Source organism: Melanotaenia boesemani, chromosome 4, assembly GCF_017639745.1.
Source record: "Melanotaenia boesemani isolate fMelBoe1 chromosome 4, fMelBoe1.pri, whole genome shotgun sequence".
Lineage (NCBI taxonomy): Eukaryota > Metazoa > Chordata > Actinopteri > Atheriniformes > Melanotaeniidae > Melanotaenia > Melanotaenia boesemani.
Genome location: NC_055685.1, coordinates 35,093,462 through 35,117,129, shown reverse-complemented (window position 1 = coordinate 35,117,129; position 23,668 = coordinate 35,093,462). Strand labels below are relative to the sequence as shown.

The window sequence follows — 23,668 nt, the reverse complement described above, 5'->3', positions numbered from 1 at the left end:
ACATTCAAGTAGAGGCTGAATTATTTGAAGTTTTCCACATACAAATTAGAGGAAGGAATAACAGCTCTTTAATATTTACTTTTATCAGGAGCTCAGATTAAATGGATTAAGAGCACAGCTGTAAAATAAATATTAATTTTGAACATTTGCAGGCCATAAAATCTGGTGTTTATGGATTATACTAAGAGTGCTTTGCTTGGCCTTTACTGACTGAATGCACCAAACTGTTGCTCTGAACGCTGCTAATGTTCCTGCTACCTCTGATGGATTCACTTTGTTTCTGGCAGCCTAAGGATGACCTATTTTACTTGCACTGGGAGCTCCTTCGACTGCATGTTGTGGGACCACAGGAACAGCTGCTGATAGCTTATGCCGCACTTCTGAATCAACTTCAGACCTTTTGCCCTGAAAATTGATTAAATAAGATGGAAGGAATAACCCTTGAAACATTGATAACAATGAAACAGCTTTTCAGTTGTGTCTCAGCCTTTAAAAAAGGAGGATTCTGCATATTAAATTTGGCCTTAAATCTAACCTTAGACTCTGCACTTTAAGCAAATATTTATTTTGTAACCAACCTCAACATGTTTTGTTATGTCAAAATATCCAGACCTAACTGCACATGGATATGTCACACAGAAGATGGAGGCCGGCTGGGGCTTTTTTTTTTTTTTTTTTTTTTTTTTAGGTGTTTTGTGATTGCTTTTGCTTCCTGTCTGGTGTGTGCTCGAACTGTTGTGTGTTTCTCTGTGATGGACTGGGGATGCGTTGAGGTCATACCCCGCCTTTCACTCAGTGTCAGCTGGGACACGACCCAGCCCACCAGTGACCCTCTACAAGATGAGCCAGCAGTACATATTCAACTCAATGCTCATTTTTTCAAGACTCATGGTGGCTTTTTATAGTCCAAGAACTTTTTAACCAAGAGACACATAATGGCTGTATGGACAGTGGATAATCGATGGATTGTGCCAATTTACATCAACAAGTTGAGCTGATTATACAAATACAACACCATTGCTTTTCCGACTGCAAAGATGTTTGATGTTTTTCCCATTTTCTGTGAAAATCTACACATAATTAAAGGTTACTTTAAAGGCTTATCTCCAGTTTCTCATTTCAGCTCATCATTGATGAAACTCGCACTTAAGGGACATAAATGTGTTCAAATAGCATATTTCCCTGGCAGAAAAGCTTTAACAGGCTTTAGCGAGGAGCACTTTATCCTTGCTACTCATTAAAAAAATAATGCTTTTACCCACATGAGGGTTGCACATCTAGCAAAAGCTTACAAAGTGATAAAAGTACTACAGCAGCATCTGATCTGCTTCCACAACAAGGTCTTTCTGCTTTTGTTGTGATCATTTCTGAAAGTTTCTGATCAGAACTGCTTCTCCTTCATTTACAGCCATATTGTTACTGTTACTACTTTTTTTTTCCATGTGATGTCTTAATAACAGCAGAACGATGGTCTGGCTGCCATGCTGTGCTGAGCAAATTTGCTTTGCCAAGAGGAGCTTTATAAATTTTTAAGGCTCTTCTTGATACTTAATTGTTATTCTTTATTTTAATAATTAGTTTATTTGTAAATTTACATATTAATACTGGATGTGCTGGAGAAAAGAGAAAGGGGGAGAGTGAAGAGAAGAAAAAGGAGAAAAAATACAAAAGATAGAGAACAACATGGTGGATGTGGACATGGTTGGACAAAATTGATGAAGGGAAGGTGTGTATGGTTGTCTGGCCTCCCTTCCCTCTGGCCCACCTGGGCTGCTCCTTCAGATGTGGTTTGGGAGTGGATCCTGGGGACTGGATGGGATTAGGGGTATGGATTGGGATTGGATGAAGTGGGATGGCAGCATAGATGTGGATGGGAATGTGGGAGGGATAGGTTTGGTCTGGGGTGTGAAATTTAGAGGGATAGATGACTGGGTTTTGACCCTGGCTAGTGCACGGGGGGCCAGTGCCTGGCGGGTCTGGTGGACTGATGGGGCCCTTCTGCCTGTGGCCTTCCTCTACCTCCTTCTGTCCAGACACATTGCTGTTCCTTCAGTGGGATGTCTCTGTTCTGTTCTCTGTGGTGGCTGCTGGTTGCAGACACACCCAGACAGACCTACACACATATATTAGTTGCTGTTGTGTTCATTCCTGGTCATGGTTTTTACATTTTTTCTTCTCACAGGTGCCCCTATAGATAGTCTGTTGTGTTCTCTTAGAAGCCTTTAGGATGTTTAACATTTCTTTCCAGGTGTAGCAGCTGTTTAGTTTCTCTGTTCAGCTTTGATTGCAGTTGTTGTGGTTTGTTTTCTACATTTTGTTTTGTTCTCCCTTTTTCTATTGTTTCTCTTAGTATTTCTCCTCTATCCACCTTTTTCCTTCTGCTGTTTCTTCAGTCTGGCCCAGCAGTTATAAGCAAAAACATATTTTAAAATAATAATAAAAAAACATTTAATATTCAGGACCCCATATCCAAACGCTCCCTTTTTTCAGAGTAAATTTGTTCAGCACAATATGTGAGCCAGACCATCATTCTGCTGTCATGATGCTGGACAGGACAGGTTAAAAAACTATGGAAATACGTTGGAAGCGTCCACATTCATTACTTTTTTTGTCTTATCTTTGTAAAGCACCTTCTACTATATAAAAAATTGGTCTATTAGTTACGTACTTTTTTACATAGTTTTCTTAGAGTGCAGCAGCATTTACGATGCCATCATTTGTACAGTGAAAATTAGCTTTCATGAAGCAGGAGATGTTGTGTATGAAGTAATCGTAATTTTGAAGTAGAGAGTATATTCTGTGTTTTCTTTGACTGAAAATACTTAAGTCTTAATCACTAGATTAAACCTTCTTAAATGAGAAAAAGATTAATCAGAACCCGAATTATTGTGTGCACAGGTCTGCACATCTGTGAATATGTCTGGAGAGCATGTTTGATTTGACTACAGGAAGCTAATTTGAGTATAAGTGAACTAGATTAAGAAAAGCTGAGCTCTGATAAGATCAAAATGGGCCGCTGTGAAAAAAGTCGCCCACACTGAAAGACTGAAGTTAGACCCAGTCTAATTGCCACCATGACAGCAAATCAATTACTGCGCTCAACAGAGAAGCCAGTGGCTTTTTGTCTGAGAAAACTCTCTCACTAATGCAATGAGCAAGTTCAGTAATCCATTTGTATGTTGGGAAAATAGAAACAGGGTTTGCAGCATTTGATGGACAAAAATACACAAAGGCAACCTTTTGCTTTAATGATCGAGTGGAGAATCAAAATTGCAGTTATTTTCAGAGACTCAACACCATGAATTTCATTGAAACATTAATCAACTAATAGATGAGATTTGCTCCAGTTTCACAGCTCCACTGGAGCTGTGGCCGTAAGGTCGTTGGTGCCTGTCGCTGCGGAAATACCCAAACTTATTGGTGGACACCATCAGTCAGGGATAGCTGAAGATGGAGTCCTGTCGGGCCTTTTTGGCCTGTGGGACTCTGGAGGCAGCTGATGGGCATCGGCAGGCTAATAGAAACATGTCTTTGGTTGCTGAGATAAAAACTCAGGCATGGGAGAAGTTTGGAGAGGCCATGGAGAATGACTTCCCGACAGCTTCGAGGAGATTCTGGTCCACCATCCGGCAGCTCAGGAGGGGGATGCAGTGCCCCATTAACACTGTACAGTAGGGATTGGGGTCTGCTGACTGCAGGTTTCGGGGCTTTTAGGGCCATGGGCCCTTCGCTGTGGCCGCCCTGGATGGCTGGTCCCTGGGGGGGTCTGTGGCTGTTGATTTTGGCCCACTGGCCTTCCTCTGCCACCCTCTGGGTGGGTCGGGGGGGTCTTTGTGGTAGGATGGCTTGTGTTTGTGCTCCAGCCCGTGCTTGTGCTGCTGATCGCTTGGGTCTCTGGACCGCCCTAGTCTGCCTCTACCCTCCGTAGAGGTGTGGCCACATTTGCATGATCACACTCATCTCTGATCACTCCTCCTTCCTCATCTGCTGCATGCTGACACAGTCATTGAGTGTGTTTATGCACTAAGATATACTGTTGTTTAGGGTTTTTCTGTGTTTGTTTCTGGTCCCTTGGTAGTTGTTTTGATACATGTTTACATATATATATTTATTTATTTTATTTTATTTTGCTGTGTTGGTTATGTTTCCTGATGATTGTCAGCTTTGCTTTCATGTAAAATCTGTAGGAAATTCTCTGTTGTGTTTGTGTACAGGTGTAGCAGTTGGTTATCTGGTGTTTGTTAGGATTGAAGGGTCATTGCCTTCTGTGTCTTTCTTCTTTCTGCTTTCCTTTTTAATTCTCTTTATTATTCTTCTTTTTTTTCTGTCCCCTTCAGTCAAGTCCAGGAAGATTACATAAATCCATCATTCAAAATAAATAAATAACATCAAACATAAATAAAAGAAATAAATCAGATTATCAAGAGGAGCCCTATTACTTATAATCTAATACTTATTTATCTCCTTATTTGGGGTCATGGTTTGAATCCAGTATTGTTTTGTTTGGCTGATAGTTTGATAGGACTCTAGAGCAAATGTTACATATAATGGCTCATTAACTTAGAGCAGACACTTAGGAGGTGTTGCATTTAAGCTTTCAGTTGAGCTGACAGTCCACTGAACCAAAGTGACCCTTAATATTTCATTGCACTAAATCTTTCCTGACTTCCTTTGAATGACCCGAGACTCCTTAAAAAAGTACCTTACGTCAGTTAAAGTCTTTGTGGGAAATCCAGAACAATTCACAATCCATAAACACACCCCTGTATATGGATTAATTTGAGGTGTATATGTAACTTGATGTCATTTATGTGTAAATAAAGCAACAGAAGCTAATGTTAGCTTCAAAACTAACATTAGCTTTGTGCTTGTTATTATGGTAACATTAACAGAATGATAATATAATTTATTGTACATTACTTTCTTACTCTACTTTATATCCAGCCCATTGTTTTATTAACATGTGTGCATTAGCATTAGTCTTAGGACAACCACCGTCTGTCTGGGTCAATTAAGTGTTACGTAGACCTTCTTCCTTTAAAGTTCATTAGGTGCCATGGATTATGTGTGTGTGTGTGTGTGTGCACGCGCTTATGTCTGTCTGATAATTGGATTGTTTCATGTCTACTTCTCTTTAAGACTGAATAAATGAGTCTATGGCTGAAACTGTTTCTCAAGTTACTTGAATAACTTGATTACAAAAAATGCTAAATTTGTGCTTTGATGCTTGGGTTATGGGTTCATGAATCCACTCAAACGTGGATGCTCAGCGGTCTCGCTGTGCATTGTGCATACAGGCTGCGTTAGTTTGTAGCTGGCTTGATGTGATGGTGCAATGGGAAAAAACTGAGGAAAGAACTGGGAGCAAAATCAGAGAAACATATGAAAAATGCCTTAAATTTGGCATAATTTCAATTTAGTTTGATGCATTTTCTGGAAAAGAACCAACAAATGGTTCATGTTAAAAAGGTTTGTATTTCTCCCTTTACTAAGGCAAGAGTATTTCTTGATTTATTGATTCTATATTTGATTGATGGAATAATAAGTAGAATATGCGGGCTGCTGGCCATTTATCTGTTAGTGTTAGTTTTGTCACAGTTATATTGACAGCTGAAGCTCAATGTGCATGAGTAATGCATGAGGCTAACCATTTAAATGGCAAATCAGGCAGAGCTTGCACCAGATGCCTTGCTCTGCTCAAGCAGTGGAAGTGGTGTACATGCTGATATATGCACATCAGGGTTGTGTCTACGCCAGACGGCCATGTGGTCTGAGATACATGAATAAAACCGGTAAATCTGCATATTTTCTTTAGCATTTTTATTTTCAGAAATTGTTGCTGACATATTCCCTTTTAATTGAGAGATGTTCCACCTTGTGATTTGTCATCACTTCTGGCTGATTTATGCACAGGTGATACAAGGAGTTCACTAAGTCATCATCTACTGTGATACACAATAGTCCCACCAGTCTGTCTTAAACTCTCTGTTAACCATCAACTTTCTTGTAGAGCATGACCATTTTTATTTTACTGTGCATTTATGTAAACTTTTCATCCACCAGTCACACGCTGATTTTTATTTAATCTCTTCAATTTAGTTTCCTCATCATCTTGCCTTCTCCTTGCTGCCAGTTAGCTCACCTATTTCTGTTAATCTGATCACCCTCACCTGTTTTTCTTCATCCCTTTCCCTATATCCCTTTACCGAGTTTATACATCCTTTATGTCTCTCTTTTTGCTTTGCTATCTCCCACCAGAGTCGTGTCGGGGAGATAGGAGGAGACGTAGCAGTTAATAAATGCTGTTATTTTTATTATTATTAGAATAACACAGCTGCATTATTTGCCCAATATTTTGTTGCAGCTTACCACAGCATGATGTTACATTAGTCCAAGGAAGATTAAAAGTGTTTGTTACAATTTATAGATTAATGCACCAAGTCCTGCAGACATCGGGGAAACAGTCAACACTTCTTTAAATGACACACAGGTGTATTCTCGTTTGCTTCTCCCCCAACAAACCTCCTTTCACCTTGTTTCTGTATTCTAAGCGAGTGCATTATAAGAAGTGAAACATCCTTATAGAAGCATGGCTTTGGTTGATTTCTGGGACACAGGAAAGATTATGGCACAGGAAATAAAGAATAAGTGGAGTTGAGGCGAGCCTCTACTTCCTCTGTTTCTTAAAAAGTCCTGACAGCTCTGTTTTGTTCAAGGTTTTTTTTAACTACTAGATTTTTTTATAGGAATTAATCGTTGTTCGGATATTTGGTCAGGATGCCTTCTGCGGGCCAAAGGAGGTGTTTTGGACTTCTCCCACCTATAGGAAGCTTCGGGCCAGGCCCACTTCACGATGGAGAGATCATATCATTCAGGCTTGGAAACACTATAACAGATGGAGGTGAATCGGAAGAAAGGGGTCAAGGGATTGCTGCTCAGACAGTTTATCCTCCAATCTGCACAAGCAATAGAAAATGAATGGATGGCACTGACAACCTTTCCTGCTCCGTCTGAACTTAGCACAATGCTTTTGTTGCGACAACATTTGGACGACGCACTGTGGATGCACAACATGTCTTGAAACTATAGCTTATTTAGAAAATGAAAGACATCATGATGGACAGTAAATAGCATTGAAGTTTCTGACTGATAAATCACATGCACTTGTCAGAAGATCCAGAATATCTGAGCAACAACATAATGCAGAGAAACAGCCTGGAACTTGTTAAAGAGCAGCCTGAGGGCACTGAGGAGAGGTGCAGCTCTTGATATTAGTTTATTTTTCTAACCTGAGCTCCATATGTTTGTCACCATTTTTTAAATATGAAACAAAATCTTAAAATGCTGCTTATATCTGCAGTATATAGTCTGAAGTTTTCTCAGATGGCGCGTTTTGTCAGACAATTGCTCCTGAGGAGCCAAGCAAACAGATCTTATAGAAGCACTATAGAACTTTTGCAATTTTCCCAGCGATGCAGCCCCTATCGACGGCTAATGTGGCATCCATCTTCATTCTACCTCTACTCTGAGATCTCTACAGCCAGCAAAAGACAGTCTTATATTGACTCTTATTTCTTATTCTGTCCCATTCGCTTTCTTTAGCTCTCTTCCTCCAAAAATGCCTTCTTTCATCTCTTTGCTGAATCAACTTTGGTGTGCACTCAAAACAGCCAGTGTGTTGGCTGCAGCGTCATGCAGCGTCCCTGATGAAAAAGTTAGCCTCACGAAGCTGCTGGCAACGACAACTCCAGAAATGTGCATGATAGATGTCACTGTTCCGCCGAATGAGTTCAGCATGCAAAGATTTAAGGTCGGAAGATTACATAATGCATCTTTAAAGACTGGTGTTGAGTGAAATAAGGCAGAATGCAATCACTGAGCATTATTTAATCCTAAATATTCATAGAAAATACACAGATGCGCATCATGGTTCAACATGCACCATGTTGTGTTTTTCTACAATCATAAGTTATACTGTGAATTTAATCTGTGGGGTCGGACTGCTGAGTTCTACTATGTCCTCAGGTGGATTTTAGTGATCACAACCTGGGCTGAGGGCAGACATTCATCTGCTCCTTTTGTTTTTTGTGACACATTCAGTTAATTTTTAGATTAAACTATTTTTTTGTAGAATAAGCACTGGAAGTGATAAAGTCAGTATTTTTCATGGTGGGTTTAGAAAATATAAGCAAATAACTTTCCAGAAATCTCCAAAAAGTTCCAAATTTATCAATACTGAATACATGTGGCATGTTTTAGGATACAGATGCTTTTCTGTGCAGGTACGGGCCATCAAAATGATGCTGTTTTAGTTTTCCTAACATGGTTTCTATGATGAAAAATGAACATAACATACAACTAGCTCTGATATTATTAAGTTATCCTGCTTGCAAACTGCTGCGTTTCTATGATAGAGTTGTCATTTTCCAACTGGATGGTCAGCAGTCTGATCCCTGGTGTGTCCACATGTCAAAGTGTCCTTGGTGTGAAAGTAAAGAAAAACTGATGCAAACTATTTTTAGAATGCATATATAGAATAAAAAAATATATAAAGTGTTTATTTTACTTTGTGAAATGACATACATCTGGAGTTGTATGTTGTTAAAATGTGTAATAAATGGCACATAAAACGTGTCCAGCGTACCATACCATTTATATGCATTAAAATTATAATGTATTGCTCACAGCAGCCGTGGCTGAATTAAATGTGCAGTGCTTAGAAGCTCCGCTCACCCATGCTACTTCATCTTTATGCAAACTTTGTGGCTTGTTAAAGTTTAACTTGACATCAGTGTCTGCTTGTTGCAGAAGTGCTTATGTGAGGTATGTCCTTTATTTACAGGATGGAATTATGAATTATATTTAAGATATTAGGCCAACAACAGATACGGCTGTTTTTATTGTTTTATTGTGCTTCCAATGCTTTCTTGTGCGAGTACGCTGATTGCTTTCTTTTTGTTTATTTAATTATTAGCTCATAATTTTAGAATAATTTTTGAAAATGCATCTTTACTTTTACATGTAATTTACACAGATGATTTTATGTGTGATTTGATTTCACACAGGTTTATTTCTTATGCAGCTGAGTAGAAGTCTGTGCTTGAGTTTCTCAACTCTCCAGTTAGCTTTATGAATTATTGCTTTATTGTTTTCATTCAGGTGCATTTCCATTACAGTTTTTCGCTAAATGAAATATTTCTAAAATTTCGACAAAGGGCATTTGCGATTTGCAGATGTTTCTATTGAACGGTGTTTAGCGCAATAGCCGTTATTCTCGTAAAATCTCTTCTCGTGAGACTTCACTTTGAGGAGGAAGGAGATTCATAATTCTTTTTAAAACGCTGCATCTTGCTGTTGTTTGCTTTCAAGGATGGCAGCATATTTCTTTCTTTAATTATTTGTAAAGAGATTTCCATGTACTTTTGCATCTACTGATACCGTGCCTGAAATGACCTGGTCACGTGACCCCCTATGCCACGTCCAGGGAACGGTAAATATGACAAAAGTGTTTCCATTACACTTTTCTGATATACTTCTATATGCACAGGTCTGAAAAACCTTCTCATTAGAGTGTAAAAATTTTTTAGCAAAGTTTGAAAGGTTTCTTGAAATGTAGGTGTTTCCGTTACAAGTTTTTTTATTGCGATATTTAGGTTTTGTGCAATTCTAGGGGTAATGGAAACGCACTTACTGATGTCAAGCACAGTCCCAGCTTAATTCAACCTCCAGCCTGCAAAGTAGTCAACAAACCAATGTCAAAAACCTGAGTGGGTCTTCAAGGTCTTAAAGGAGAATTTTGATTTTGGGACCTTTGTTATCACAGTTAGTTTTGGAAAGTTTACCTTTAATCTTGAATCAAAGGGCGGCGTTTAGCTCAACTGGTTAACCAGCCGTCCCATGTACAGAGGTCACAGCTCCTCGGAGTAACCAGCCCAGACTCGAGTCCCAGCCTGGGACCCTTTGCTGTCAAGGTACTGAATAGTTGAATGAAGACCATTACAAAAAAAATAAATAAATAAAATACAGACTGTCCTCTAAAGCAGCATCTCTTACACTGAGCATCCCAACCCTTGTAGGCGTCCCAAGATCACTTCAGCAAGTTGCAAGATCGTTGTAATAATAAGAATATAAACTACACTTATCAAATAAATCAGGGATTTTTTAGGACTGTAAAAATTAACGCATTAACGCAAAGATATTAATCTGTGAAATTTACGTGTTAAATTTTGAACGCATTATCAATCAATCAATCAGTCAAAGCTTTATTTATATAGCCCTTTTCATACAAATAAATGCAGCAAAGTGCTTTACAAAATAAAAACTAAACAATGGAACAAGAGATTGTGTGCAGACACAGTTGCACGCACATGCAGATATACACACAGACACACACAGACATTAAGGCATAAAAAATAAAGTTATTAAAAAGATTTAAAATCTGAATTTGGCATTATCTCTGCAAGATAGGCTGATTTGGGGCATGTAGGTTCTTTGTTACCATGGTGAACAGAATCCACCAATGGGGGTTCTCAAACACCAGCGTATGTTATGTTGGAGGTGAAAAGGTTTGAGAACAACTCCTGTGAAGTATAAGGGAAACGTGGTTTAAGCTGAATTTCCACATTATTCTCAGAATTCCTAAAGCTAGGTATACACATAAAGATTATCGGGCTGTTTTTGTCCCGATTTTGCCCCTTCCCGACTAAGGACGGCAAACGCCCGATTATCTTACATCTTATAAGATTTTCCCATAAATCTGAGGTGTGTTACGAGAGAATTCCTCCCTACAGTTGGCTCCGAAACAGGTGGTGGCCGATAATCGGAATTATTGAACATGTTCAATATTTACGACCAAAAGTCTTAACGTGTGGAAAACCGTTGACTCCTGAATTGTGACTGTGTGGATTGTGACGTGGAGCAGAACGTAGCCAATCAGAGAGCGAGCTGGCTGGGGAGCAAGGAAGGACATAAAGTCAATGTTCATGCTGTCTTCAATCTTTTTTTTCAGTTCTGGATTTTTCTGTTAATAATAGTCACAACACCACCATCGTGTATGTCCTCTTCCATGCTGGATGTTGTGTTTTCCGGTTGTTGCCATGGTTCTTCTTCTTTATTTTTCCGGTTGTTGTTATGTTTCTTATTCTTGGTTTTTGTTAGCTCATGTTTGATCATACAAGATTTCTGGCTCGGAGGATTAGATTCTAGATCGGTTGCCGGACAGCATCGTTATGTGTGTGTTGTTCTGTGATGAGATTATCGGCGCCACCACACAGTACGATCAACACTGTTAAATGCCTGATTTTTTATCTTCAGATGTGAGATGATAAAATTCTCATCAGATTAAATATATCTTTATGTGTGTACCAGGCCTAAGGGGAAATCACCCTGGTAAACGTCTATGAGGCAAAATACAACTTAATATTAAATTGTGTACACTCACTGTCCTGTCCCATACTACTACTGAAGCACCTGGGTGATCTGAACATGAGTAGAATACCTTAATAGACCGGTCTCAGAGGATTTGCATTAATAACATCCTCACTGACACTCTTGTTTTCAACACTGGTTTTCATCAAGGGTGTGTGCTAACTCCTTTGCTATTCTCCATATACATAAATGAAATACAATGCAGCAGCAGTGACCTCTCTTTCCTCAAATAGACTGATGACATGGCCCAGCCTGCCTGCAGGGCAGCAACAACAACACCTCCTAACACCTTGGCCTCCTGTTTTCACAGCATCTTCTTGGACATGAATGTTGCTACGACCAAAGAGTTGTGTTTAACAAGCAGTAGGAAAGAAGGGGATGCAGGTTTCAGGTTGTGGAGCAAGTCACTTATTTCAGATTCCTGGGAACAATAAAAGATGATCAGCTTTCCTTCCAGTTTAATGTTAATTACATTCACAAAAAGGGAGACAGCCTCTTGCTCTTCTCAGGAAACTAGGGAGATTTAACACCAACCATCACACTCTGGCCATGGTCTACAAATCACTAACTGAGAGCTGAGAGTGTTTTAACACAATTTTGTGTCCTGATTTGGAAATCAATAATCAGGTCAGCAAGGTCATTGGACGAAAACAACTGTCACTACAGCAGTTACATCATCAAATCGTCACCAGGACAGCAATCCAGATTTATCAAGAAGAGTTTCTTCTGATGGGCCAACTGGCCAAGACAAAGGGCTAAAATGTCCTTCATTCCATCAGCAGTTACCATTTGAAATAAAAAATTCTAAATAGGTTTTAAATGATTTGTTCCTTCACTACTGTTTAACTCAGTGGGATGTGTTGCTTCACTGTTTATGTTTACTTAAGCTTGCTTCCTTGTGCCACACTGTCACTTGGCAGACGTTGTACCGGACATTTCTGTTGAAGTGGTTCCACACACAGCTTTTTAAAAGTTGTCGCTTTGGCTCTGCATGTTTCTGATAATGGTACATTATAAACATTAAAACTCTGATTATGTTTTTCTGGCAAACACACCTTTTTGTGGAGGTGACGCAATGAGAGCAAATGCTGGTTAAAACATAACAATTGTTTTTTGAGATGCTAGTTGCACATTGTCTCTTATTATATCTTACAATTGAATTAAAACTGAAAATTTATTGTCCATCCCTAAGTAGTAGGGCAGGGCGATAAATCAATTTTCTAGATTAATTCCAATTAGTCATCTACAGTAACTTGTTTTTAGACAAGTCTAAACAACATCAAGGAAGAGCTAATTTCCAACATGTCACCTTTGTCAATCATTCGAGACTGATTCGGTTTTGTGAAGTAACCATCATCTTTCATGGCCAAGTCGTGTCGGCCCTTATCATTACATAGGCACTATGACCAAAATGTAGACATACTAACCAACTTCATTTGTACTGGTTTGTTTCTGTAAGCATCACACGGACTCCACAAACTGCATATACACAGTGTCACGTGTCCCTTGTATGCAAGTCTTATGATAGGTCCAGATGTGAAGTTAGGAATGTCCTTGTCTGTGTTTCTATAAAAGGAGAGTTCATACAGAAAGTCAGTTGGATTTCTACTATTGGCCTGAGAGTCCTCACAGATTCTGCAGATCTGTTTTAGATGCCAGACTTTTGTAATAATTCTTTTTTTTATTCATCAAACTGGTGTCCAGAGACCTTTTTACCTCCAAACCGTCTTTTCCCCATCACCTGTCTCAAGAAATAAACATCACTTACTTAAGTCACCTGAGTTTGGTTCTGGTTAAACTGGTATGAATGCGTGCCAGTTTGCCAAAAAGCACCAATGTTATGAGACTCCAGAAAAAGGAACTAGAACAGTGTCTATGTGAAAGCACTGACAGATACACAATAAAGTAAACCGTCATTCACAGCTGGAATTTAGTGTAACCAGGAACAGGGGATTCATTTTAGTGTATCCTGCATGATAAGAAAGGATCCCGGTGTACAGAAATCACAGATACAGTCATGTTGCATATCGCTGAAAATATGGTGCATTTAGATGTAGTGGAAAAGCCCAGCTTTATTCATGCTATTCTAAAGTTTTGTTTTAGTACATGAGGCACATCTTCATTAAAATTATTACATTTAATATTGTTTTTAATATTTTTAACATCTTTTTAATAAAGAAAGGGAAGAAAATCAATTAAAATTAGAAGTCAAATTTGGTTTTATTTTCAGTCCTACCTGGTAGTTTTGGTTCTGGTTATGCTTTGATGGGGACACAAGACCTTATGAAGCTTTAATCAGGACAAAAAACATTTTCTGATTGTAGTCTCAGATGGAGGATCAAAAACTGACTCGACACACTGACTCGTCTCTTTGTCCACTGTCAAAAATGGAAAAGTAGCCTAGTTATCTAAAAAAATTATGACTATGAGAAACTGATCTAGCACAGCCTGCAGGATGCAGTGTAATGTTGTTGTATTTATGGGCTATTCCTCTGGGAAGTCACGGTATACTTGGCTGGTTCTGAATAAGTTGTAGCCCTCAGAGCTCTGAAGGTAAATCGGCTAATTCTGGCAGTGAGAAAGGATTTAATCAGCATCTTTTATTTGGCGTGCCCACATTTATTTTTAAAAATAGCATTAAAAACTGAAGACTGTTTGACTGAAATCCAGCTGAAATGTCAACGATCACAGCGTAGACTTTAGGTTTCCTTCCATTCCCACACTTTCACCTTCCGTTATTATATCGCTCACATTTCCCTCTCTCATCTTTCCGTTCTTTGCAACCTCATGTGTTTTTTGTCTCCCTCCCTCTCCTCCCCTCATTCTCTGTCTTCCTCTGTGTGCATCAGTATGCCTGTTAGTTGTTGGTAGAGTGAAGCGGCTGCATTATCTAGATACATTATTGATGCAAGCAGCACTCCGACTAACAGGCGCACACACACACAAACTCCAACCCTCTCACACACATATAAAAACATACATCCAGTCTTGCAATCAGACATTTGGTCACACACACATTCAATCCCAAAAAGCAAAAAACTTCAGTTTGTTTTTGATTGGGAGCCTGTACAAGAATGATGACGAAAGGGCAGCACACGTGCATGCTGTTTATTCCTGACTTAGAAAACACAGCTGATTGCACTTAAGTCTGAAGCAGTGATGACGTTTGAATTGCAGAGTTAGATATTGCTGATTCACACTTTGTTGATAGCAGCAGGAGACAATTAATCTTTGAAAATGACTAAAGAGATGTCAGAAAACAAGGGAAAGGAAAGACAAAAGATTGAGAATTATTAAAGAAAAATACTGAGGGAGAATTTGAGTGGCAGGAAGGCAGAAATGGGAGGGAGAAGGGACAGGAGAGTTCCCAGCATCTTGTTTCCCAGGGCTTTGTAAGGGCCTCATTAAATATGGATGGTGTTTGGAGCAGAGCAGGGGGAAGTGGGACTCCACAAACAGCATAAGCAGCCCAGGCAGGCAGGCCTATCCTCTGTGATGAAGCCCTACATCTTATTTGTCTCATCCATCTCTCCATCCTCCTCCTCTCTTCCTTCAACTCTCTTTACTGTCTTCTCCTTTTATTTGTCTTCACTTCTCACTCAGTGACACATCTTTGCTTTCATCTGTTTGTTAGAAAAAAGCTTTTTTTTCTGTTTATTTTTTCCTTTCTTCTCGTCTTCCCTCTCATCTTTCTCTCATCCCCTCCTCTTTTTCCCTCTGTCCTGTCTCACACCGTCTCTTTTCTTCTCGCTATGAAAATGACTGAGTTTCTTAATCTCATGTGACTGGAGAGCGAAGCTTTTATCTGTTGTCCCCCTCACAACCCTCCTCCTTTACTTTGTTTTTCAGAATCAAATCAAGTTTATTGACAATAACTCAGAAAATCCTGACTATAGTCCACCACAGTTTGGACCTCACATCTTATTTTGATGTTGTGTGTGTCCTCAGGAGATGAAGATAAATCATCCCAGTCCTCTTCAGTGGGATGATGGAGAAATGGCGAGCGGAGTGGGACAGTAACCGGTGCCTTCATGGAGCCCTGATCCACAGGGCTGCGAGCAGGTGTGTAAATCTGTCTCTACTAATATCAAACAGATTTGTTTGTGCATGGGATTTGTATGTGTACACAAAAACAAAGTTGAAAGCATTTAAGGGCTTAGAGAGTGTGGGATAAATTGCAAGTGTGACAGACAAACTGAGACAAACTGAGAAGTGGAAGTACCTGAATGATGGACTGGTGTCTGTCTTATAGTTGTGGCCTATGTTACCTTAAACAGATCTGTAAGGTTGAAGTGAAGCTCAGGCTAATCTGGCTCAGCAGGAGTGACGCACAAACTCCCTGTCACAGTCTGCAGACACACTCTGTAATCCCATTTGCCAGTTCTGTGTGTTTCCCTGCGTGTGTGCATTTAGTGTTATGCAAAAGTTGTACGTAATGTATGTTTCAGCAGCAAGTACACCCGTCTTTGAAAATGTGTAATTATGAGAGGAGACTATTGATAGAGAAAAGCAGGATGATGTGAATGAATAAACGCACACAAGAAAGCACAAGTGTAGGCAAAGGTACAGGCCCTACAGTTTATACAGCGCAGCCCCATCAGTCAGCTTGTGTGTGTTTGTGGGGGTGTGTGTGTACTCCTTTGCAGCATTTGTTACACCACCCAGCCCTAGTCTCAGCAATAAAGAAAAAGCCAACATTTCTGGCAGATGACTCTTTCCTGCAGCAGTTTTATAGCAGACACAGCCACCTGAGGTGAAACCAGCCCAAGCTAATGTGCGTAAAAAATGGAATCCTATTACTTTGTTTGTATGATTGTAAAACGATGTTTGGCAAAAAGAAGACTTTGTGAGTTCTACGTCGTGAGAAAAGTACAGGCAAACAGCACAAAGGTGCAGAGAAAAACTCCACATCCTTATTTGATCTGTAAAAACTCCAAGTTATAAATCTTTTTTTGCAAAGGCATTGAAAAATTAAATTTCTATTTTTTTAATTAAAGAGACACCAGAATGAAAGAAATTATGTAAAAGTCACTGTTTTCATACAGGCATGTTTGCCATCATGTTAGATCAGCCTTCCTTTTGCTGACTATTCGTTTTTTATAATTAATTATAGTAACTGGGGATACTAATTATTGCAGTTTTTAAGAGTTTTGTGTCCATTCTTTCTGAAAACAAGAATACAACAGTTGTAGTTGTTGTTTGAGTTTCCTCTTCATGATGCTCCATACTTGTATAACAGGAGACAGATGTGGGGTGCAGGACAGTTAAGACACACTTGACTGTCCTGCCTGTTCACAATGAGTTCCAGTTCAACTGAGTTTAATTCAGCTCATCATAAAGTGCAAGTTCACAACAGTCACCTGAAGGCACTTTGCAGACATTAGACAATTCAAGTTAATTCATTGTGATCCAATCAAAACAAATTCACATTAGTCCAAATAACTGCATTCAAATAATCCAAATCATAATAAATAACTGCTTAGCCGAGGAAAACCAACAGATCTGAGATTGTCCAGCTGAAAAAAAACAGGGATCCCTGCAATGCAACCAGCTTTGCAGCCGTCTGTTGGGGCAGCAGCATCAGGAACATAAAGACACTGAACAAACTGCTGCTTCTGTTGCTGGGATAACTCTAGAGCCACTGGAACTGATTGTCCAGAGACGAATGATGCACAAGCTGCTGAACATGATGAGCAATTCCTCACATCCTGAGAAACAACAGTGTGTTCAGTCAGAGGCTTCTTCAAGTATGCTGCAAGACGGAAAGGTACAGGAGATCATTCCTCCCAGGAGCCATCTGCCCCCTGGAAAAAAAAAAACAACAACAACAAAAAAAAGCGTTCTGTAATAACATCTTTGTAAAAACAGACATTTAAAGAGACTGCGTGTCTTTGTGGAACAACTTGTGTCAATAAAAATAAAAAACAACTACCAAAAGCAACTGAAACGTGGACTTATCTGATCAGAGAATACTTGTTTGAGCTGATCCACATCTGCATGCAGAGTTGGTACAAGGCACTTCTTGCATAATACAGTTTGAAGTTAAGCTCATTCATCGATTGCATATCTCTTTAAGCACTTTTTCTATATTATACAAACACTCACTCTGGAGAGGAGCTGGAGATCAAACTGCTGACCTTTCTGTTGGTGTATGACTGCTCTCTGACCTGGTCCCTAGGTGTCGACACTAACCAAAGGCAGCTTGTGGGTAATCAGGTTTCCTCTCTTCTGCTTGTAATTTCTGTTGATTTCTGAGCTATAGGCAGTCGGGTTTTTCAATAGCAGGGATTTAAACGTAAAAACTGGTCATGTAGAAGCTTTGATTGTTCAGAGGAGTGTTGTTTTCTGTTTTAGAACTAAACACTGAAATACTTGGTAAATTTATTTTAATTTCTTCCTTTTTCCAATCACTGATGATCCTCTCAGGAGGAGTTTTGCAAAAATGATAGATTATCACAGTGTAGCTTTAATCAATGAACATTTCTCATTTTATAAAACCCACCAAAAATCCCAGTGACATCACTATGAACTGTCCCAACAGTGTGGGTGTGTATAGCAACACACCCAGAAGCACCAGCAAGCTGTAGGATTTACACAACCTGGGAATAAATCTACAAAACGTCATTCTTTTATTGCAAAATGAGATTTAAATTATTGTGTAATTTAAAAAAATCTAATACAGGATGAGATTATATGTTTATCAAAAACAATGCCTTGTTTTCAAAGCTCTATTTCTGCATTTGTGTTAGGGGGCTAGAGAACATGTGAGAAATCTGATTCCTTCTATAGAAACAATAATCTAATAGAAGAGAGGAGGGGACACACAAGAGAGTGATTACATGGCCAACAATGGTATGGCAGGGAAACGATGTGAGTGAGGAAGAAAGGACCTGAATAACATGGCAAATGGGGGTTGTATTCAGGCGACAGATTGGTGTCCAATTATAATATCTATGTCATAGACAGGATGTTGTTAGACATAAAGAAGGAACAGATCCTGAATCAGAAACTGTTTTACCTTTATACCTTAAAAATAAGAAAATATAGAAACTTATTGTTCTTTTTTCATGTATTATTAGGATTTTGACACCTGTTTACAAACCAGTGTGTTAGACAACTCTTTACTTTTTACTCAACTGTTTGAGACAATCATGTCCTTCATATACAGTAATGTCTGCACTGGTGATATAAATGGGACTTAGACAAGGCAAGGCAAGTTTATTTGTATAGCACAATTCAATGACATGGGTGATTCAAAGTATTTTAGAGAATACAAGAAGCATAATTTAACAACAACCACTAAAACAGAAAAATAAAGAACATCGGATTTTTAAAAAAAAGTATTAAAATATGATCAAGTTGAAGAATTCAAGCTTAAAAGATACAGATGTAGATTTGGATTTTTTTTAAAAACAAAACTATTGAAATGCAGCCGAGAACAGGTGGGTTTCAGCTGATCTGAGGCTTTCTGGGAGTTTGTTCCAGACATGTGGAGCTTAGAAGCTGAATGCAGTTTCTCCATGTCTGGTTCTGGGAACTCTGGGAACTGATAAGAAACTGGATCCAGATAACCTGAGGGTTCCGGTAGGCTTACTGCTAAAAAAAAATAAATAAAGGGAACACTTAAACAACACAATGTAACTCCAAGTCAATCACACTTCTATGAAATCAAACTGTCCACTTAGGAAGCAACACTGATTGACAATCAATTTCACATGCTGTTGTGCAAATGGAATTGACAACAGGTGGACATTATGGGCAATTAGCAAGACACCCCCAATAAAGGAGTGGCTCTGCAGGTGGTGACCACAGACAACTTCTCAGTTCCTATGCTTTCTGGCTGATGTTTTGGTCACTTATGAATGCTGGCGGTGCTTTCACTCTAGTGGTAGCATGAGACGGAGTGTACAACCCACACACATGGCTCAGGTAGTGCAGCTCATCCAGGATGGCACATCAATGCGAGTTGTGGCAAGAAAGTTTGCTGTGTCTGTCAGCGTAGTGTCCATAGCATAGAGGCGCTACCAGGAGACAGGCCAGTACATCAGGAGATGTGGAGGAGGACGTAGGAGAGCAACAACCCAGCAGCAGGACCTACCGCCTTTGTGCAAGGAGGAACAGGAGGAGCACTGCCAGAGCCCTGCAAAATGACCTCCAGCAGGCCACAAATGTGCATGTGTCTGCTTAAACGGTCAGAAACAGACTCCATGAGGGTGGGATGAGGGACTGACGTCCACAGGTGGGGGTTGTGCTTACCATGGTCATAGCCAACACCATGCAGGACGTTTGGAATTTGCCAGAGAACACCAAGATTGGCAAATTCGCCACTGGCGCCCTGTGTTCTTCACAGATGAAGCAGGTTCACACTGAACACATGTGACAGACGTGACAAAGTCTGGAGACGCCATGGAGAATGTTCTGCTGCCTGCAACATCCTCCAGCATGACCGGTTTGGCAGTGGGTCAGTAATGGTGTGGGGTGGCATTTCTTTGGGCGGGCCGCACATCTGGGACATCATGTCTCGCTCCATTCACCAACGCCATGTTGCACCACAGACTGTCCAGCAGTTGGCCAATGTTTTAGTCCCTGTCTGGGAGGAGATCCCTCAGGAGACCATCTGCTACCTCATCAGGAGCATCTCCAGGCGTTGTAGGGAGGTCATACAGGCACGTGGAGGCCACACACACTACTGAGCCTCATTTTGACTTGTTCTAAGGACATTACATCAAGGTTGGATCAGCCTGTAGTGTGTTTTTCCACTTTAATTTTGAGTGTGACTACAAATCCAGACCTCCGTGGGTTAATAAATTTGATTTCCATTGATAATATTTTGTGTGATTTTCTTGTCAGCACATTCAACTATGTAAACTTTAATAAGAATATATCATTCATTCAGATCTAGGATGTGTTATTTTAGTGTTCCCTTTATTTTTTTTAGCAGTGTATTTTAGTCCTAAACCATTCAGAGCTTTACAGACTATCAACAGAACTTTAAAGTCTATTCTCGGATGAACGGGCAGCCAGTGATGAACCACATCAGTCCTCAGAGCTGGACTGATGTGGTCCACTTTCTTGGTGTTAGTGAGGACTTAAGTTGCAGAGTTCTGAATCAGCTGCAGGTGTCTAATTGATTTTTTAGGTAAAAACACTGTTACAATAATCAAGCCGACTAAAGATGAAAGCATGGACTAGTTTTTCCAGGTCCTGCTGAGACAGATCTTTTACCCTTGATATATTCTTAAGGTGATAGTAGGCTGATTTTGTGATTCCCTTGATGTGTTTTTCAACGTTAAGGTCTGAGTCCATCAATACATCCAGATTTCTGGCCTGGTTGGTGGTTTTTAGGTATTTAGATTGAAGCTCTGTGGTGACCTTTAATCGTTTCTCTTTGGCTTCAAATACAATCACCTCAGTTTTGTTTAACTGAAGAAAGTTCAGACACATTCAGTCATTAATCTCCCCAATGCATTTACCAAGAGCCTGAACGAGGCCTTGATCTCCTGGTGACATTGTAATATATATCTGTGTGTCATCTGCGTAGCATGTCCAACTAATTTTGTTTTTCTTTATGACGTGTGCCAGTGGGAGCATGTAAATGTGAAACAGAAGAGGCCCCAGGATTGAACGATGGGGAACTCCACATGTAATTCTTGTCTGCTCAGATGTAAAATTACCTATTGACACAAAGTACTTTCTTTTCTCTAAATAAGATTTAAACCACTGTAGCGCAGTGCCAGAGGGGCCCACCCAGTTCTCCAGTCGTTTGAGTAAAATATTGTGTTCAGCTGTATCAATTTAGATAATTTGTTTCCCAGGAGCTTGTTTTGTTTTCACAAAATAAAGCTGACTTTTTCCCTTTCAACTGCAAAACAGTAGTTGCTGTGTTGTTACGATTTTATCGTAATGGATTTGGGTCCCTGGGCTTCGAACTTATTTGCATAGTCAGTTAAAGCTACTTAGGGTGAAACATCTCTGTGGATTTAGAGGGGATTCATTGCTTTGCCTTAGTATTTGTTGTTTGAAAAGTGCAGACTATTGTAATCTGTCCTGGTTTATCCACTTAAAGAAAGAAGCAACTTTGTGAAAAGCTATAATTTCACTGCTTTGGGGTCAGTTCCACAGATGAGGTCACCAGATTTGCAAGCTTAATGTGATTCTGACTCTAACAGACATAAGCAGCCTTCTGTATTGTGTCTCTGCAACCTGAGAAGTGACTGAAGTAAGATACAGTGAGTGAAGCAAATATGAAGCGTGAGATATGAAATAGGAAGTGCCAAGGGGCTGATAGCAGGAAAGGTTGGGGGGTGGGGGGTTATACACAGGCAGATGGATGGATAATGTTCTTATGACTCACTTTCCCCAGGAGACGCTGTTGTCCGGCTATGTCACTCAAAACTTTCATCACTACAGCCTCCTTTCCTCTTCTATTATTATTGTTTTTACTCTTCATCTCACTCAATTTCCTGTATTTGTCACTTCTCCCATCCTCTCCTCTCCTTTTCCTCTCCCCTGCCAGGGTTTTTTTCTCTAATGGATGGTGTTAATGCCCATCAACGGGGGAGATTCCTTCCTGCAGCTGCTCGCTGATCGACACAGCAGTCCTGCTGAGATCATTCACTCTTTCATTTTAGGCATCAGTCCACAGCTATGTTCATGGATTCATTCTTCCCTCTACTGTTTCACAATAGTAACTACAATATAACACTAGTGTGCTCATTCACATCCATCCTCTCATTCATGCGTATCGATTAATTTTAATTCAGTTTGATTATTTTTTTAATTTTCTATGAAATCACCCATACTGCTTAAGTCTTTTATTAATTACTTCAATAAGTGAGTCTTTCGTTCATTTCTTCACTTTTTCATTCATGCTCTCTCAGTTTCATCCATCATTCAAAATGAGGTGATTCTTCATGAATGTTCACTGTCAGGTTCTGTTTCTCACTCACAGTCCAGTTGATTCAGACTGATGCTGTAAAAGAGGATAAAGTATCATCTGATGATTGATTTATACTTTATCCAGGTGACAGTCTCACTGTCTGTCACCTGGGAAGGAACTGTTGTGTATGTATGTGTGTGTGTGTTTGTAGTTTTAAACTCTAAAATGGCGTGAAAACCAGTGTGGGATTTTCAGATTTGTGTGGGACAAAGTGTTAAACATCATATGGTTGCTTATGACTTTGATTTGGTTTTTAGATGATTAGGCCTTCATTTGTGGTTGTTAATGCTAGACTAAAGGTCAAGACATCAAAATATCATTACTATGGTTTCATCATGATACAACATTATATTGATTTACAAACCCTACCACAATATGAGTTTGATTCCATTTGGGAGCCATTAAAGGAGGATATGGTGTAAACCTTTCTCATTTTTAGAGTCCAAAACAAAATAATTTTAGAATTTAGTTATAATTGAATCATTGAACTGATATATTGATGTAAACTGAAATGTTGTTACACTCCTAATCATTACAGGGTCCTACAAAGACAGGAGTTCAAGGATGTGTGAATTTCCATGGTGACTCCTGTCTTTATATCCCAGAACTTAATGATGACGTTTTTTAACAAGCCTTTGGTGCTTTTATTAAAAAGCAACTCACTGTTTATCGCTCACTATTAATAGTCATCCTGACAGTGAAATAGGCATTTAATTCATTTAAGTGCTTTAAATTTTTCATTTGCTGTTGTAATTGATGTTAAAAGGTCACTAGTTGCTGTAACAGTATGAGGAATAAAGGGCAGCTGTTCCTGAAAGAAGCACCAGCAGATGGAAAATTTCTTTTTCTGTTATTAGTTTCTTATTTTGTGGTTTTCTGCTGTTGAATAACTTGGTACATAAACCAAAAGCAGCCATGCCCGATAATGTTTATTTTTCATTCATTCATTCAATCATTCATTCATTCATTCATTCATTCATTCATTCATTCATTCACTCATTCATTCATTCACTCATTCATTCATTCATTCATTCATACATACATGCAAGCTAATTAGAAAGCTCAATCATGTCATAATCTCAAAGAAATGGGGCAATGATTTGGCGGGGCCAGCGGCTGCTGACCTCGGCCCACTGGGGCCTGTGCCCCAAGACCGCGGGGGCTCTGGCTGGGGCTCTCCGCTACCACCCTCTGGGTGGTGCTAGAGTCATCTTCAGGATGGGGTAGCTTAGGTTCGTGCTCCGGGATTGCTGCCGAGGGCCCGGGTCTCTGGCTGCCCTGGTCTGCCTCTAGCCTCCGTAA

At 39.6% G+C, this 23,668-nt stretch overlaps 1 protein-coding gene across 1 annotated transcript in view; it reads left to right on the top strand.

Annotated features, from left to right (window-relative positions):
- LOC121638970 (FERM and PDZ domain-containing protein 1) overlaps window positions 1–23,668 on the top strand; it is a 60,799-nt gene that overhangs the window by 5,395 nt on the left and 31,736 nt on the right. The window contains exon 2 of the mRNA XM_041984096.1: window positions 15,376–15,489. The gene's annotated coding sequence lies outside the window, so the exon portion shown is untranslated. The remainder of the gene's footprint in view (window positions 1–15,375; window positions 15,490–23,668) is intronic.